The sequence below is a fragment of the Lucilia sericata genome, unplaced genomic scaffold, assembly GCF_015586225.1.
Source record: "Lucilia sericata isolate MDLA Ls3-8-SP2 unplaced genomic scaffold, ASM1558622v1 Contig000201F_arrow, whole genome shotgun sequence".
NCBI classification, from domain to species: Eukaryota; Metazoa; Arthropoda; class Insecta; order Diptera; family Calliphoridae; genus Lucilia; species Lucilia sericata.
The window spans coordinates 255,633-275,431 of NW_023994229.1; the positions used below are offsets into that span (position 1 = coordinate 255,633).

At 29.9% G+C, this 19,799-nt stretch overlaps 1 protein-coding gene across 1 annotated transcript in view; it reads left to right on the forward strand.

Annotated features, from left to right (window-relative positions):
* The window catches only part of LOC119601939 (dentin sialophosphoprotein), a 78,605-nt gene that overhangs the window by 14,264 nt on the left and 44,542 nt on the right, over positions 1–19,799 (forward strand). The window lies entirely within an intron of this gene.

A 19,799-nucleotide genomic window follows, 5' to 3' on the forward strand; every position in this document is an offset into this window, starting at 1 on the left:
TATGGATTATTCTATATGGACTATTCTATAGACTAGTCTATGGACTATTCTATAGACTAGTCTATGGACTATTCTATAGACTAGTCTATGGACTATTCTATAGACTAGTCTATGGACTATTCTATAGACTAGTCTATGGACTATTCTATAGACTAGTCTATGGACTATTCTATAGACTAGTTCATGGACTATTCTATAGACTAGTCTATGGACTATTCTATAGACTAGTGTATGGACTATTCTATAGACTAGTGTATGGACTATTCTATGGACTAGTCTATGGACTATTCTATGGACTAGTCTATGGACTATTCTATGGACTAGTCTATGGACTATTCTATAGACTAGTCTATGGACTATTCTATAGACTAGTCTATGGACTATTCTATAGACTAGTCTATGGACTATTCTATAGACTAGTCTATGGACTATTCTATAGACTAGTCTATGGACTATTCTATAGACTAGTCTATGGACTATTCTATGGACTAGTCTATGGACTATTCTATAGACTAGTCTATGGACTATTCTATAGACTAGTCTATGGACTATTCTATAGACTAGTCTATGGACTATTCTATAGACTAGTCTATGGACTATTCTATGGACTAGTCTATGGACTATTCTATGGACTAGTCTATGGACTATTCTATGGACTAGTCTATGGGCCATTCTATAGACTAGTTCATGGACTATTCTTTAGACTAGTCTATGGACTATTCTATAGACTAGTGTATGGACTATTCTATAGACTAGTGTATGGACTATTCTATAGACTAGTGTATGGACTATTCTGTAGACTAGTCTATGGACTATTCTATAGACTAGTCTATGGACTATTCTATAGACTAGTCTATGGACTATTCTATAGACTAGTCTATGGACTATTCTATAGACTAGTCTATGGACTATTCTATAGACTAGTCTATGGACTATTCTATAGACTAGTCTATGGACTATTCTATAGACTAGTCTATGGACTATTCTATAGACTAGTCTATGGACTATTCTATGGACTATTCTATAGACTAGTCTATGGACTATTCTATGACTAGTATGGACTATTCTATAGTCTATGGACTATTCTATAGACTAGTCTATGGACTATTCCATAGACTAGTCTATGGACTATTCTATAGACTAGTCTATGGACTATTCTATAGACTAGTCTATGGACTATTCTATAGACAAGTCTATGGACTATTCTATAGACTAGTCTATGGACTATTCTATAGACTAGTCTGTGGACTATTCTAAAGACTAGTCTGTGGACCATCCTATAGACTAGTCTGTGGACTATTCTATATACTAGTCTGTGAACTATTCTATAGACTAGTCTGTGGACTATTCTATAGACTTGTCGATTGACTATTCTATGGACTAATCTATAGTCTATAGTCTAAGACTAGTCTGTGGACAATTCTATAGACTAGCCTATGGGCTATTCTGTAGACTAATCTATTAACATTTCTACGAACTAGTCTATAGATTAGATTGTCTAGTCTACACTAGTTTATGTTATATGAACCTTGACCAAAAAGTATATTTTGTTAAAAAAACTTTATTTTCGGAGTTATGACATTATTATCACTATCACGACTATAGTTGTGCTATCTTCAATGTGAGTGTAAGTGAATTTGAGAACAAACAAAATTTATACCTTGAATGGTTTTTATGAATTGTATGAGATGAAGATATTTGATTAAATTCTTCAGTTATATCAAGATTATTGACTTTATATAGTTAATTTTATTAAGGCATATTGCACATAATGGAAATATTTTCGGCGAAAATTTAAAAATCTGCTAAAGAGATGAAAATAATAGTAATTTTATAGGATTATTTACAACAGAGAACATTAAATGTATGTTTAGAGTGAAATTGTGTAAAAAGTTTATGAAAAATTTTTATGAGAAATTGTATAAATTAGTTTGTTCGTATATATGGACTATAGATCCTTTCAGAATTGTTCCTTTTGCCATAATTTTTTAAAAGATTTAGTTAATTGTATCGCTATCTCATCTTCTGAAATGGAACTTCAATCGGAGGCTATTTTCAAATGTGGTTCGATTTTTGCCATATTTAACCTGTATTCATGCTAGATATCAATAGAAAATATTTGTAAAACTTTTAAGTCTCTAACTCTTCCAAAAGTGCTAAAGGCCTTATTTGAGCGCTATCTAGTAAGTAAATATTAAATTACGTTTTTAAGAGTTTATTTGAAAATTATTCGGAAATTAATATTCTATACGCAATTATTACATTTCGTTTCAGTTAAAATAGCATTAAAATTAACTTTAACCCTGCCAATTGCAAAAAATAAATATTGATGAAAATGTCTCTGAATAAAATGAAATTTCTTTTTCCTCTTCAAATAAAAGTTATTTGGGCAAATACTCCATTCTTTGTCCATGTAATATGTATGAGGGTCAAGTTAATTTTAATGTACACATTTTCTATTCTCTTAAAGGTGGAGGGGGTAAATGAATCCATAAAATTAAAGTGCGCTCATAGAATATAAACATATTCTGAACGTAAAGATACACAAACACACTTCCACATATATTTTTACCACTTTATTTGTAAGTGTTGGTCTTATGGTTGCTGTTGTTGTTATTCGTATTGTTATAATTGTTTGTAACAATTGTTAAATACAAAATAAATAAATACAATTGAATGTGCTTCTTCTCGGCTACATATGTATATATTTTATTTACAATACTAAACTATTTAAACATACATTTCAACAATAACAGAAACAACAATAGCAACTACGAATATAGTGTTCGAACTTCGAATATTTATATTTAGAGAATGAATGTTATTGTTGTTATTGTTTTTATGGTGATGATATAATAAAAATGTGTTGTAGTTGTTGTTATTATTGGGTTGTACTCCCGCAAACCACCCACTACCAGGCAATATTTAGAGCTAGAAGTTCTCTTTTGATTAACTTCATCAAAGAGTGTTTGTGTGTGTGTGTGTAAGTGCATTATGTGTGAATAATCAATTTTACACACACATAAGTGCACAAATAGTTATATGTGTGTAGTGGTAGTTAGTGTAACTAATTTGTAAGTGTTTGTAGTTTTTATTATACCCTACAGCCCTGTAGTGATGAGGGCAGATGTTTGTAAATATGAAAGAATCATATCGTGTTTATCCAAAATTTAGATCCCTGTCTACAATATCCGTCCCTCTATACATTTAAAACTTGTAATCAAAATCCAACTCCCAAGTATGAACCTGGCTAATCTGTGGAATATCTGTGGAACGTTTAGATATAATGGAACAATTATGATAAAATTTAGTACTCAACAGTGACCAATATCAGACTGTAAAATAAGGTTGCTTTAGGATATCATTTTAAAGTTCACTAGTTCACACCACCAAACTATATGTATCGGTGCATAGTTGAGCTCCCTTTTACGCTTCTTTTGAAAAATCTGTTTATCTTCAATAAATCGTATAAATATATCGATTATACCGTTAAAATCTATAAAGCTCGGTTCATAACTGAAAATCACTGAAACGCCCAAAAACTCGCGACAAATGAGCTTCCTAACAATATTAAACAATTGGACCTAACCCGGTATGAGTCTCCCCTTTTAACACCATAATTGTATGGTATCATATGATCGGACATGTTCACCTATAACTTCTTATTTGTTTACTTTATGTGTGGACTTTTCGTACGTCTACTACGACGATGAGTGTAACAAAACATAACAAACGAATAACAAAAAACCAACAACAAATGCCGGCAAAACACTTGTGTAATTATTCCAACTGAATCTATTCCAATGAATACAACTGACTGACACGGTCACTGCTGTCTGCATCGTCTGCATCACCATCATACTACAATTTCCAACTGCAAAAAAAACTTTAGTGGGAATCTTTTTCTGCTCGTTTTTCGTTCGTAACTCAATGAGGGAGTTTCTCTGCAAAATTTGAAGATGTTTTTTCTTTTTGCTTAACCATGAGTTAAAACACAGCAAAGAGTAATTTATCATTAAATAGAGAGCGAGAAGACTGAGAGTTTGTAAAATACTTCTCTGGCAGATAGAGAGAGAGAGTTTGCTAATAGGAAACAGTAGATAACTAAGAATTTATATAACAATCTTCATTTTCATTCTTCTCGATATCAGAATTAATTATCTTTGTTACCTCATATCATATCACATCCAACCATCACTTCTGCATGTTTTTCTTTTCAATTGCTTTCGTTCTTCTTGTTTTTGCTCTAGAACACTTGATAATTGAATTTTAATGTTTTTTTTTATTCTTTTCATTGTGATAATACTGTGGGGCTTGGCGCCTTTGTATGAATATTTTTCACACGTTCAATACTTGCGATTATTTTAATACCAAGTTTTGAAATATTAATGATTTCATAAGTTTGTATTATTACAAAAACTTGTCAACCTTTTTTTCTATTTAGTATTTTTTTTTCGATAGCATTTAAAACTTAATTTTTCATTAAATTTACAAATTGTTTATTTTGTTAATTTAAGTAAACAAAGAAAAAAAATTCAAATTTTATTGACTACAGTTTATTAGCAAAAAAAAAGGGTATTAATACGTTGATTTATCCTGACTGTAGAAGAGAACTTGTTTTGTAATTTGATGAGTAAACAGCATTCATATGCACTTTTGGTCTCTTTGTAATGTAGCCCAGCAAACATTTCATTACCAATTCTCTAAGACTTATCACTGAGATAAATATGTATATTCAATATATATACATACATACCAATAAGTATATAAAAATTAATATGTATTTGTTTGTATAAATATAAATATTCAAAACAAAAATGGGCTGACTAGCAATAGAGGGCGTGGCACCTCCCATATTAATTATATACAAAAAAATCTATATATGAGAAACTTTAAGAGCAAAAATCCGAAAAACATTGTAATCCATATGAGCATATGGGAAAAATGGGTAAATTAGCAATATTAGCAAATTAGACACCTCACATATGAAAGAAATACAAAAATTCGTATATCTGAGAAACTATGAGAGTTAGAATTTTGCAAGAATAACATTGACATCCATGTGTATATTTGTATAATATATTGTCAGATTATTAATAGGGGACATGACAACCGTCCCTTTATAATAAAGTTCGTATATTTGGGAAACTACAACAGGTATCAGACCTCAACTGTTGTATAAGTAGCTGTAATATCAATATGGTTTTAGGAATAGACCCACTAGCAATATAAATACTTAGAGTCGTACATCTGGAAATATATACCAGGAAACTTTTACATCCATATGAGCATTTAAGGAAAAAATGGGCAAACTGTCAATAGTGGACGTGGCACTTTTCATATAAAGCGAAAAATGTGTTTGTCTTGGGAACTAGAAAAGTTCCCAACTATAACTAGTCTAATTATGAAACTAAATATGAATGGCTCCACACATATAGCGTACCCGTTTCTGATAAAATCCAGATCTATAACTTTTGAAAATTCTTCATAATCGTGGACACGGTTGTTTGTTTTATTCTATGTGATCTTACTTTTCAGCTGAACAATACTTGGTGACAGTCCGGAACAAGTTATTTTTTTTATCTATTATTACGGTGACTAGTTGTTTGAACATTTTGAGACAGTAACCACAAATTACTCTGATTAAAAATGTACAAATAGCTCTGCATAGTTCAAGTAATTAATTCCTCAAGTATAATACAAAAGAACATGTTTCAAAAGTCCCCTCTCTTTATTACTTCGAGGACAGTACAGTGAAAACTATCCCTTTGCTCGTTTACTTAGGGTACAGCAAAGTATTTACTACGTAGACTCTGTATTACAAGGTGTACCTGTGGAACGATTACATACAAGATAGACTGCTATTATATAGTAAGACACGAAGACGAGTGATGCCAATTCAGAATTCTCAATTATAGGCCATTTGATTTGGAACATTACCAATCTGATGAATTAAGACCTATTTAAGTTCTGCAGTTCTGTAAAATTTTAAAGAGGTGAAGAAGAATTGTAGGGGATTACTTCCTAACTCCGGAAATTTTATTAAATCAGGATATACTATAGCCTTCAGATTCGCGTTTGTGGTTAAATACACTAACATATTCCACCCTATATGGTTCTATAGTATTTGTGCAGTTATTGGAACTATTTTGTCAGCGTATGTGATAAAAGTTTTCATTCAGGTCTTGTCCATTGCTAAGAAGAATAATGAAATAATTTCTGATCAACTCCAATCATAATCGTTTGCTAACTTATCGTGAAGACTCAAGAGAAGATTCCCTTTAATAAGCATGGTGAATTCTATAACACTGTGTTGAAAATTTAGAGGGCTATTGAAGGCCTCCGGCACTGTCAACTTCATACTTTTTCAGGATATCTTGTAATCCGCAATACATTACTAAAAATTACTAAAAAATAACCCACTAGAGGTAAAATCTACTCCAACGAAATACTTCAACCTACTTGGTTGAAGTCAAATTGTGGAATAACCTGGCGAAAGTACCCAAATTCGAGAAAGGGAATTTCTAGTTTGGGCATTAACTAGAAGAAGATATTGGACTTTAGTAGTATAGAATATTTCGGGCAAAATATGTTATGAGATTTGTTAGAAGCAACTTATAAACATCTCATTGTAGGATCATCCAAAAATATAGATTCTTTTTAAATGAGTTTTCCACTTTCCATCTCTGAATTAAAAGGAAAAAAGTACTTTTGTTTCTTATTAGATTATTATTATTTTTTATATTTTATTTAAAATAAGATTGTGGTTTTATTGATTCATTATTTTCTCTTATGAAATTGTTCATAGTTTGTTTTGAAAATACAACAAAATTTCCCAGACAGATATAAGAAATCTAGAAAGATGTATGATTTTAAAAATATGTAATATTAATACATATAATAATGTAATGAAACAGGTAATGTTTGTTGGGTTATATTAATGTGTGAGTTTCAAGTTGTTGAACAAACAAATGCTGTAGTAGCAGCAATAAAACAACAACAACGATAATAACAACATTTTTAGCGGCAGCAGCAAGAGTTGTATTTGTATCATGCATTGCACTCCAACTGGAATTGTTTTTATTTGCCAGTGGTAGCAACGATTCAGTTGGTTTTGGGCTTTTGTCTGTTTCGGTCATGTTTACAAAAGTGAAGCAACAATATTTATTGTTGTAATTTTGTTCTTTTTTTGTTAATTTATTGTTTTATTTATAAAAAAATAAAAACAAATTGTTTTGTTATTTATGTTGGACAGACAGACGGTGAAGATGTCATATGTAAACAATATTAATTTTAAATAATGCGTTATTTTAAATGTCTGTGCGTGAGAGATACTTTTGTAGTTCTAAAGTTAAACATGAAATAAAATAAAACAAAGTGCGGTTTAAATAAAATTAAAGTAATTAGTGCAACGTTATTTAATTAAATTGTTTATAATTCTAAAGTTATATATAAAAAGATTTTAGAAATAAAACTTTTTATACCTTAAATGGTTTTACCTTTTGTTTTGATAGTTTAATGCATTTCCCAGATACATACATGCAACATACATATGTAGATACAAATGTATATGTTTAGTTAAACACAGGGAACACATTGAATCAATATATTTAGTACTAAACATACTTTTTTTTTGTAAAATCTAAACACAAAAAGTATGCAAGTATCTCATACATAAATTTTATACTACGAAGATACAATACTACAAGTACTAATATATGTACATGTATGTATGTGAGTATCTGTGCAGACGTAGTAAAGTACAAAATCCAAGTACAACACACGGTGGATGAATCTACTATATAAATGGATGGAGGTATGGATGCATCATAATTCCAGTTTTCGTGTGTGTATCATTTCGTCTTCTAGTCTTCAGCAGTTGAAAGAGAACTTGCTAAACAAAAACAGGATAAGAGGAGAAGAAGGAGTAGTTGATAGAAAAGGAACAACCAGAAAACATACAACAATACAAATACACTACAAACACTAAAGAAGACTATAATACTTCATTCACACAGATACATAATTAAATACATAAATAAACATACATACAAACTTATTTACTACATATTAAATGCACTAAAAATAACTTGAAAAAAAAAATAACAACAAAATTCCATATAGATACTTATATGCAACATCATAGTATTTATGCTAAACTTACAATATTTATGTATAAAAAATATGTTACATACATACATAAACTATAAGTTTCTTAAATGAAATTGTATCTTTAAACGTCATTTGAGATTTGTGGTTTTAAAAACGGTTTTATAGCGCAACGAACGAATGTGTTAAAAAGTCATACTCATACTTTATTTTTTACTTAACTGCAATTAAATATCAAATTGAATTTATTCATACAAACATACATACATACTTACATACATATGTGTAATATTTATATGTTTAGTGATACAACAATAATAGTTGTGTTTTGTTGCTATCAATGAGTGTTAACGCTTAAAGTTAGCAACAAAACGAACATTACCTACTTGGCATCACTCCTCAGAAGAAATCTGCTAAATCTTGAAATTATTTACATTTTCTTAAAAAAGGTTTTTTTATTTGATATTTTTTTTTGATTTAAATTTTATTTTAAAATATTTTTTTATTGTTTGACATAAACACATTAATATTTGTATTTTTATTTTTGAATTGGTAGCACTTTTATCGACGTTAAAATTAACTTGTATAATTTTACACGTTAACTCCTAACGTTTATAAATTTTAAATTTATATGAAATTGCCTTTGAACGTTAGCAACAAAACACAACTAATATTTATATTAAAAACAAAGATACATTTATTTTGGTTATCTTAACTGCTGCGACACTTAAATAAAAACTTAAGAAAAAGCAACAATATTTTATGAGCAGCAAATTGTTAAAAAAATTAAAATAAACCGAAAAAAAATCATAAAAACAATTACAAGGTGATGGGATTTAACAGCAACAACAATAATTTAATTTGCTGACAATGCAGCAGCAGCAGCAATAATTACAACGGCCGCAACAACAAAAAACAATAACCGAGGTGAGTTTTTTAAACCAACCAGTTAGTTTAGTTAACTGACGTAATTTGCACATCGTACTCTAGTAGTGTATCTGTCAAAATGCAATAAGTTTTTTTTTTTGTTTAACCCATATTCTGCTTATGTTTACAATTTTTTATGGTAAAATTTAGAAATCATTGGTTTTGCTTAAATTTGAATATCGAATGAGTCAGTTAATATTTTACATTAATTTGTTATACAACAATATCAATACATTAATAAACATTTACATTTTCACTTGATACCAGAAAATCACTTCACTATTTCCCTTTATAAGATCAAGTTCTAGATTTGTCTTCTATATTACAATATTTCTGGCATATTCCCCAAAGTCCTATTAAACACATTGCAGCAATATGTAGGCCGTTTGTGCTGTTTTGAGATTGACAACAACAGTTGCAGCAGACAGACACTCTTTGATGCAATATTTTTCAGTGTTAATGTCGAAATTTTTTTACATAAAAATAGTGACTTGTTTTTTTTTTACAAAATTCTAAGTTGTTTATATGGCTGCTCTATGTTTTTTAAAGTCTCTTGAATATTATTTAAGAACCTATTAGTCAACAATTTTCTCCATGACAGCACTTAATCATTACGAAATGTTTTATAGATACTAAAATATAAACACTGTATGTACTTTTTTTAAAAAGTACCTTTTTAGTACTTTATGACATTTAAACCTACTATAATCTAGTCTACAGATTATACTATAGACTAAACTATAGACTAGACTATAGACTAGACTATAGACTAGATTATAGGCTATACTATAGACTAGACTAAAGACTAGACTATAGACTAGACTATAGACTAGACTATAGACTAGACTATAGACTAGACTATAGACTAGACTATAGACTAGACTATAGACTAGACTATAGACTAGACTATAGACTAGACTATAGACTAGACTATAGACTAGACTATAGACTAGACTATAGACTAGACTATAGACTAGACTATAGACTAGACTATAGACTAGACTATAGACTAGACTATATACTAGACTATAGACTAGACTATAGACTAGACTATAGACTAGACTATAGACTAGACTATAGACTAGACTATAGACTAGACTATAGACTAGACTAGACTATAGACTAGACTAGACTATAGACTAGACTATAGACTAGGCTATATACTAGACTATAGACTAGACTATAGACTAGACTATAGACTAGGCTATATACTAGACTATAGACTAGACTATAGACTAGACTATAGACTAGACTATAGACTAGACTATAGACTAGACTATAGACTAGACTATAGACTAGACTATAGACTAGACTATAGACTAGACTATAGACTAGACTATAGACTAGACTATAGACTAGACTATAGACTAGTCTATAGACTAGACTATAGACTAGACTATAGGCTAGACTATAGACTAGACTATAAACTAGACTATAGACTAGACTATAAACTAGACTATAGACTAGACTATAGACTAGACTATAGACTAGACTATAGACTAGACTATAGACTAGACTATAGACTAGACTATAGACTAGACTATAGACTAGACTATAGACTAGACTATAGAATAGACTATAGACTAGACTATAGACTAGACTATAGACTAGACTATAGACTAGACTATAGGCTAGACTATAGACTAGACTATAGACTAGACTATAGGCTAGACTATAGACTAGACTATAGACTAGACTATAGGCTAGACTATAGACTAGACTATAGACTAGACTATAGGCTAGACTATAGACTAGACTATAGACTAGACTATAGACTAGACTATAGACTAGACTATAGACTAGACTATAGACTAGACTATAGACTAGACTATAGACTAGACTATAGACTAGACTATAGACTTATAGACTAGACTATAGACTAGACTATAGACTAGACTATAGACTAGACTATAGACTAGACTATAGACTAGACTATAGACTAGACTATAGACTAGACTATAGACTAGACTATAGACTAGACTATAGACTAGACTATAGACTAGACTATAGACTAGACTATAGACTAGACTATAGACTAGACTATAGACTAGACTATAGACTATAGACTAGACTATAGACTAGATTATAGACTAGACTATAGACAAGACTATAGACTAGACTATAGACTAGACTATAGACTAGACTATAGACTAGACTATAGACTAGACTATAGACTAGACTATAGACTAGACTATAGACTAGACTATAGACTAGACTATAGACTAGACTAGACTATAGACTAGACTATAGACTAGACTATAGACTAGACTATAGACTAGACTATAGACTAGACTATAGACTAGACTATAGACTAGACTATAGACTAGACTATAGACTAGACTATAGACTAGACTATAGACTATACTATAGACTAGACTATAGACTAGACTATAGACTAGACTATAGACTAGACTATAGACTAGACTATAGACTAGACTATAGACTAGACGATAGACTAGACTTTACACTAGACTTTACACTGGACTATAGATTAGGCTATAGACTAGAATATAGACTTTACTACAGACTAGACTATATTCTAGATTATAGACTTAAGAAAGTTTGTACTAAAATGGATATTTTGAAAAACTCCGATTTCAAGTCAATATTACAAAGAGTATAAACTCTTCAAACCAAAAATGTTTACGTTTTTGAATACTTCAAATGCACTCTACCATAGTAGTACCTTTATATAGAGTTTGTTGGGAAATTTCTCTTTATTTTGGTAAAAAACCATAAAAAGTATAAAAAGCTAATAAAACGATTTCCTCAATATATTACCTTGAAATATTTTCAATTTACATTTCTTTTATTATTTGTTAAAAAAATGCATTTTATTTATGGAAATTATATTACAAAATAACATGCATTTTTACCCAAAAATATGCACTCTATAGTTGCACGATCTATAAAGGGTTAAATGACATTTTATAGTAAATTCATTTACAGCTGCTGAACATCAAAAATCATGTGTTTTCCGTGCATTCGAACGTATTATCATATTGTGAAGATCGTCATGCGAATTTTCGAAAAAAAATTAACAAAATCAAAAAACAACATTTTAATGTTAGACTTGTTGACTTGAGCTTGTGTATTTATAACCATTTATGGCCCGGCCGGTTGGTTGTTGTTGTCTTTATAGGTTGTGTGATTTAATTGCAGTGTATCGAGTTAGTGTTTGTTTCTTTTTAACTGTTTTTGGTGGTTGTTGGTGGTGCTGTTGATGTTGGTGGATACTTGTACTACAGCTTTTCTGTTTTTTGGATTTTCGCATCATCATCATCATTTCTATTCAATTGACAATTGCATCTCTGGGGACACCACAGTGACAATATTGAGACAAACATTTATCAATTTTCTTTATTTGTTTTCATTTGTTTTGTCCAAAACAAGCTGCTGCTCTTACTACTACTGCCATTGAACATTCAAAAGAAAAAAAAATATGTATATAAAACATAATTGAAATGACTGACTTCTACGGTTTTCGGCTTTCTTTTAAAAACAACTTACATATAAAACATAATTACAAACAGTCAGATAATGTACATTTATGTACGTATAATACATTTATTCATACATCCATTCATACTTACAAAATACGCACAACTTTCTTTCTTTCCACATACAAATTTAAACATATTAGATCTGCCCTTAAAAATAATTTTAGATCCATGCAAAATACTTGCGTTTGTAGACCAGACTATAGACCAGGCTTTATTCTCAACTATAGGCCTGACTTTAGACTAAAATGGAGACTACATTTTAGACTATAGATTAGACTAAAAGTCCGTGGACCAAATTATAGACCAGAATATAATCTAGACTATAGACCAGACTATAGTTTAAACTACAGACCTGACTTTAGACTATGCAGTTTATATCAGGTTATAGTCTAGACTATTGCCCAGACTGTACTCCAGAACAGACTTCAGTCTAAACTATATACCTGACTTTAAACTATAAAACAGACAATAGTTTAGACTCTAGGCCAGACTATAGTTTATACTATAAACCAGACTACAAGTCTAGACTGTGGACCAGACTATAGACCAGACTATATACCAGACTTTAGGCTATAAAAAGGCTATATAGACTTTAGGACTCTATAGTGTAGACCTATGCTACAGACCAGACTGCGCTATATGAAGAGTAGACTTTAGTCCAGACTATAAAACAGATTTTAGACTATAAAAAAGATTATAGGGTTGACTCTAGGTCAGTCTATAGGTTAGAATATATACCATTTATATAGACCAGACCATTGTCGAGACTTTAGGCCTGACTATACTCTAGTTCTAGACTACAGTTTAGATCTTGAAGATACATAGCTATAGTCTTCTTCTGAATGTCTTACCGAAACCGAACAAATCATTTTTAGCGGGGCAGACCTATTCAACATAAAGTGGTAATGTAACTGGCTCTTTTGTAATGAACTGTGTGTATGTGGAGTGCTGCGGTGTGGCAGACTGCTGCTACTCAAATTAAACTTTCTGGCTTTTAGACGCAGTTAGTTTACAAGTCTTTAGCAAGATGATTATTATCATTGCAAAACAAGCATATAAATATAGAAATATCTTTTTATCTAACTATAAATGTATATGTGTTCGAGTGTATGTTTGTATGGTGGTACTAGTAGATTTTAATATATGTGCATCCATAGTATGTATTTGTACATCAAACAATATTCGACGTCGTCAAAATGACAATTTAATGCGCGATGAAAGTCTGATGGTTGAAATGAAAAGTGCGTAAAAGTCGTCAACGTCTTGTTGTTGCTCGCCTTTATCGCCATCGCCTTTAACCGTTTAGTTGATTTGACTTGGGTTGAGTTTTGTTGTCAATATCAGTTTTGTTATTTTACCCACAAATCTACTGTCAACCAAAATGTATAAAATAAAAAAAAAATCAAAACAAAATCATAAAACTTTTTTTCTGTTTGAAGCGTATAAGGAGGCAAGAAGCTCAAACAAGTGGTATGACCAGCTACAATTTTTATGGCCTAAAGCAGCTTAGATAGAGTTAACAGCATGGCAAGGCAACCAGCTTTATTTATTTGTACAGACAACTCTATACATAAAGATTTATTTACGATTTTTGTTGTTTTTGTTTTCTTATTATTATAATTATTTTGTTTTCTGTTTTTTTTTTTTTTTTTTTGCCATAGTGAGAGAAGAAACTATTATTCGATCATACTTGTACATAATTACAATCATGTACATAAAAAGAAAAATAATAAAAACTTTTGAACAACCTTCAAGTCATTTAAGCCATTAAATGTTTATTGGGTGGGTTTTTTTCTCATAATAAATCCAATCAGCTAAAATGGTGAAACTTTTAATATATTTTTGGGATTAATATTTATAGAGAAATTTTTAAAATCATTTTTGTTTTTTAGAACAGCGTAACAAAATATAAAACAATAGTTTTAATTAATATTGTGTTATTTTATTATAAATGTCATTGTTGGAGGAGAGGTTATTTTTGAAAGTGTTATTTTTGCAAAAATTATTGAAACTTCTAATAAACACTTGTTTCATTTAATATTATATTAATTGCAATTAAAAAATAATTTGTCATTTTCAATAATATTTTAAGAGTTTCTATATACGATCGTGATTTTTTCAATAAAAGTTTGTTTGCACTTTGAAGTTTTTACGCAAAACAAGGTTATATTTCAAATCCAGTTAGAGGAGAATGGAGTTAAATTGAAATTAATCATATTATTCTGACTTTGACAAAATATTTCCTGATTTTGTGTATTAGTCATATCTTACTATATATATACCTGTTTATAAATTTATAAATTGAAATTAATTTGGGTCGAAATACTTGATTTTCTCCCATCAAGTGTTTTTCAATATTTCCGTCGATAAAAATTTTGTACCTCTTTCTTGACTACTTAAGTATTTTTTATCAATTTTATATATAGAAGTGCTTCGACTATGTTCGAGTTGTTATTGGAATTTTCAATATGATTTGACCTAATTTAAATATGCAATTAAGTTAAGGAATATAAGATCACATTATTATATTTGGAACATGTTTAGAAGAGGTTTAGGTATTTATTTTGTAAACTTCGATAACGTTATAAAAGAGATGAAATTTGAATTGAAACGAATTTCATTTCAAAGTTTTCATTTGAATACCCATAATATTATTATTGTTATATTGCAAAATTTCCTTAAATCTTGCACAAATTTTACAAACAAATTTTGTGAAATAAATGTTTTGGGTTTATTCGTATTAAATTTGACATTTTGATTTATTAAAGGTCATTAAATAATGAATGATATCATAAGTCATGAAAGCTAATAGTAAAATTTTAATATTGTTTAATAAAAAACCAAATAAATTAAATAAAGAAATGTTTATCTTTTGTATAATGATGTTATTTTTTTAAAAATAATTATGAGCTAAATTGGGTTTTTAATGGAGCATAAATTTTTATAGTCAAGATGTTATTTTTCATAAAAAAATAGCTTAATGATTCTTTAACATTTCAAAGATTCTTAAAATCGGCAAAAAACTCTAACTTTCGGGTAAAGCAAACCACTTAGAGAACTCGTTTATCACTCTCTGCCGATGTCTGATTTAGTCATGAGTATTAGTCACTCAACCCTTGCGCAAAAGGATATTCACACCCCCCTGACGACTATATCAAAATTGATAGATGAATGGACGAAACTCAGGTGGTCAAATATCACCACTTGTAGAATATCGAGACTGCCCACTCTGACAACAGATAGGACTAGGACTCTCTTGTCTCTTAGTAAGAACTAGGCTTCTAACTGGTATAATTACTGGGCACTGTATGATTGGACATATGTCGGAACGTACGTTATAGCTACTGTAGAAGCTGCTTCGACGAAGAAGAAGTGAAATCGGTACAACACCTTCTATTTGACTGCCTAGCCTTACAAGAGCATAGACTACTCTATCTTGGTAGAACTCTTTTCCATGATCTGGACTGTCTCGGAGATGCGTTACTAGTAAACATGATCGGTTTTATTAGAAGCACCGGCTGATTTTCAGGGAGAACGAACGAACCAAGTTCTCAACGAAATTAGGGAGGGAAACCATTCTCTCAATATTAGAGAATGGCAATTCTAAGGGTATCACAATGGACCACAAGGCCTCCGAGTGAACTCGCTTACTAGCTAGCAGCCCACTTAACCTAACCTAACCATTAGTCACATTCTGTGTTTCTATAAAGTTACATTTCTTATGGGCCTAAAATTGTTACCTTGAAATGTTCAATATTCTGGAGATGTTATATTTTAATTCAAATCTATAGATAAACTTTTTTACACTAAGATGTGTCATATATGTATGTATATAGTAGTATTCGATATTGCATGATCATTCTATGGACTAAATCTGAGAATTAACCAAAATCATCATAAAATAGATATAAACAACTAATTATAATACCCTTCAAAGCGGTTAAATGATTGGACCTTTAAATTTAAATAAACAGAAATTTAACTTTAACACGTACACAACACTAACATCAATTAAATTTTAATAAATTCCATAAACAATTATAATGAATTTTAATATAACCACATAACCACTTTGAAAATAACCAACTTATGTTAATTTCTGAGTGAAATGAAGAAAGGTACTAGTTCTGTATAATTCATTATTAGTCTGAATTAAACAGTTCTTTTGATCTTATGCTGTCAGACAAATTATTTTATATTCAAATAGTTATAATTCTGAAACACTCTTTATTCCAGTAGTATAGAACTAGTTCTCTCATAAACAGTCCAAAAATAAATATTCTGAAAAAATACATGCGGACATCTGTTTAATAAAATTCTAATGCTTTTTTTTATTTTTTTCCTCACTATACTACAAAAAAAATTTCATATTTTTGCACTAAATGAAAATGATTTTATCACGCCATACAAGTATAATTGACTATTAAATAAAAACATACAAAAATAAACTGTTACTGTTTCTGTTTACTTAATATGGCCATTTTGGCAGCATTAACATTGGTACCGAAAATTTTTTGGCTAAAAAACAAAACAAAACGCGGTGATTTTTGTTTTATCTTTGCAAAGTGTTTTACATTCGATTGTACGTGAGTTTAGCTTTAAAGGTCTTTTTTATTTGTTGTTTGCTTTTTGTATGTTTTTTTTCCCTCGATTTTATTTCATTTTTATTTTTATACATATAATTTAATTTTTTTATTTAACGGTCTTTTACATTATACGAAAATAACAATTCTTTTTTTTTTGAAAACAATCAGATGCAGCAGCAACAATAAGTGACATTGTTGTTGTCGTACATTTATGCAGACATAAAAATAACCACGTATGAATAGTTTAATATAAATGATGCAAATATACAAATAACTGCAATATAGCAACTACATTTGTTGTAACAGCTACAGCAGCAACAACAATTTTGACATTTGCTCTACAAAAACAAAAACTCGAAATGAATTTAGTGTGTGAGAGTCTAAATGCATTTATTTACATCTCTAAGGGTATTTGAATAAATTAGTTGTTAATCGGTTAATCGATCAATTTTAAAATAAAGAATAGACTATAGACCGGCCTATAGACTAGACTATAGAGTTGACAATAGACTAAACTATAGACTAGACTAAACTATAGACTAGATTAGACTAAAGACTAGACTATAGACTAGATTAGACTAAAGACTAGACTATAGACTAGACTATAGACTAGACTATAGACTAGACTATAGACTAGACTATAGACTAGACTATAGACTAGACTATAGACTAGACTATAGACTAGACTATAGACTAGACTATACACTAGACTATAGACTAGACTATAGTCTAGTCTATAGTCTAGTCTATAGTCTAGTCTATAGTCTAGACTATAGACTAGACTATAGACTAGACTATAGACTAGACTATAGACTAGACTATAGACTAGACTATAGACTAGACTATAGACTAGACTATAGACTAGACTATAGACTAGACTATAGACTAGACTATAGACTAGACTATAGACTAGACTATAGTCTAGACTATAGACTAAACTATAGACTAGACTATAGACTACACTATACACTAGACTATAGACTAGACTAGACTATAGACTAGACTGTTGACTAGACTATAGACTAGATTATAGACTAGACTATAGGCTAGACTATAGACTAAACTATAGAGTAGACTATAGACTAGACTATAGACTAGACTATAGACTAGACTATAGACTAGACTATAGACTAGACTATAGACTAGACTATAATCTAGACTATAGACTAGACTATAGACTAGACTATAGACTAGACTATAGACTAGACTATAGACTACACTATACACTAGACTATAGACTAGACTATAGACTAGACTATAGACTAGACTATAGACTAGACTATTGACTAGACTATAGACTAGATTATAGACTAGACTATAGGCTAGACTATAGACTAAACTATAGACTAGACTTTAGACCGACACTACACTAGACTAAAAACTAGACAATAGAATAGACTATTGACTAGAATATATACTTGACTATAGACTAAACAATATACTTTACTAAAAACTAGACAATAGAATAGACTATTGACTAGACAATAGACTAGAATATATACTTAACTATAGACTAAACAATATACTTTACTATATGCTAGACTAGATTATAAACTACATTATATTCTATATACTAGAATATACCTATTGTCCAGACTATACAATAGACTTGAATATATACTAGACTATAAACAAGACTGAAGACTAAAATATAGACTAGACAAGACGCTAAAAAAGAACTATTGGATAGACTATAAAAAATAGTATATTATTTTATTCCAGACTAAATATGTGCTAAACTATAGTTCAGACTATTATCTGAACTAAAGTGCAGACAATAAATTATAACTAATATACTTTAGACTATAGTCGTGACTCTAGATTAGACTATAATACAAACTATAACTATAACTCTAGCTTAACTTATAGACAAGGCTTCAGATTATATTACATTCCAGAATTTAGACTACTATCCAGAGATTATACAAGCATCCAGAGTTTAGATTAGACTAAAGTCTAGACTATAAGCTATCATAAGTTTTACAGTAATTTTTACGCCTGTTTGTCTATCCAACATCAAGAGACTTGCATTTGCGACTAAAAGTCAAAACCTATATAGCAAAATGGACTACAATGGGTGAGAGTATAAGCTGCCTTGGACAGACAAATGCCAAAAATCAGGTTCAAGTAAAAATAGCAAAATTACATTGCAATTTCAATGTTTCATTTTACTTAAAAGTGCAGTCATTGCCTATATAAAAACACCTCAAGTTAAAAAGCAAGTTAAACAGCTAATTTCTAATTATCCATTTAACAATCCATGTATAATTATACATTTGCTCGATTAATCGATTTAAACAGAAAACGCCGTTAATTGAATACCCTATTATTTGTTTATTTACCTACAGACAATTATTTGAAATAAATACTTGTGAATAAGAAGAAAAAAAAAAGTAATAAATACAAGTACGACTGGAGAGAAACACAAAATTTCAATAAAAAAAAGAAAACCTTCAACGAATCAAACAGAGTTGTTGGTTGACTACTAAAGTGTTCATTAAATAAAATAAATGGATCAATTGCTTAGTTTCTATTGTTGTTGTTGTTGCTACAACGCTGCTGCCATTGATGTTATTGTCGTTGCTGAATGACCTGATACGAGTACGAGACAACAACAACACAACAGGTTGAGAAAAAAAATAAATAAAAATATTTCACTCATAAAGATTGTAAA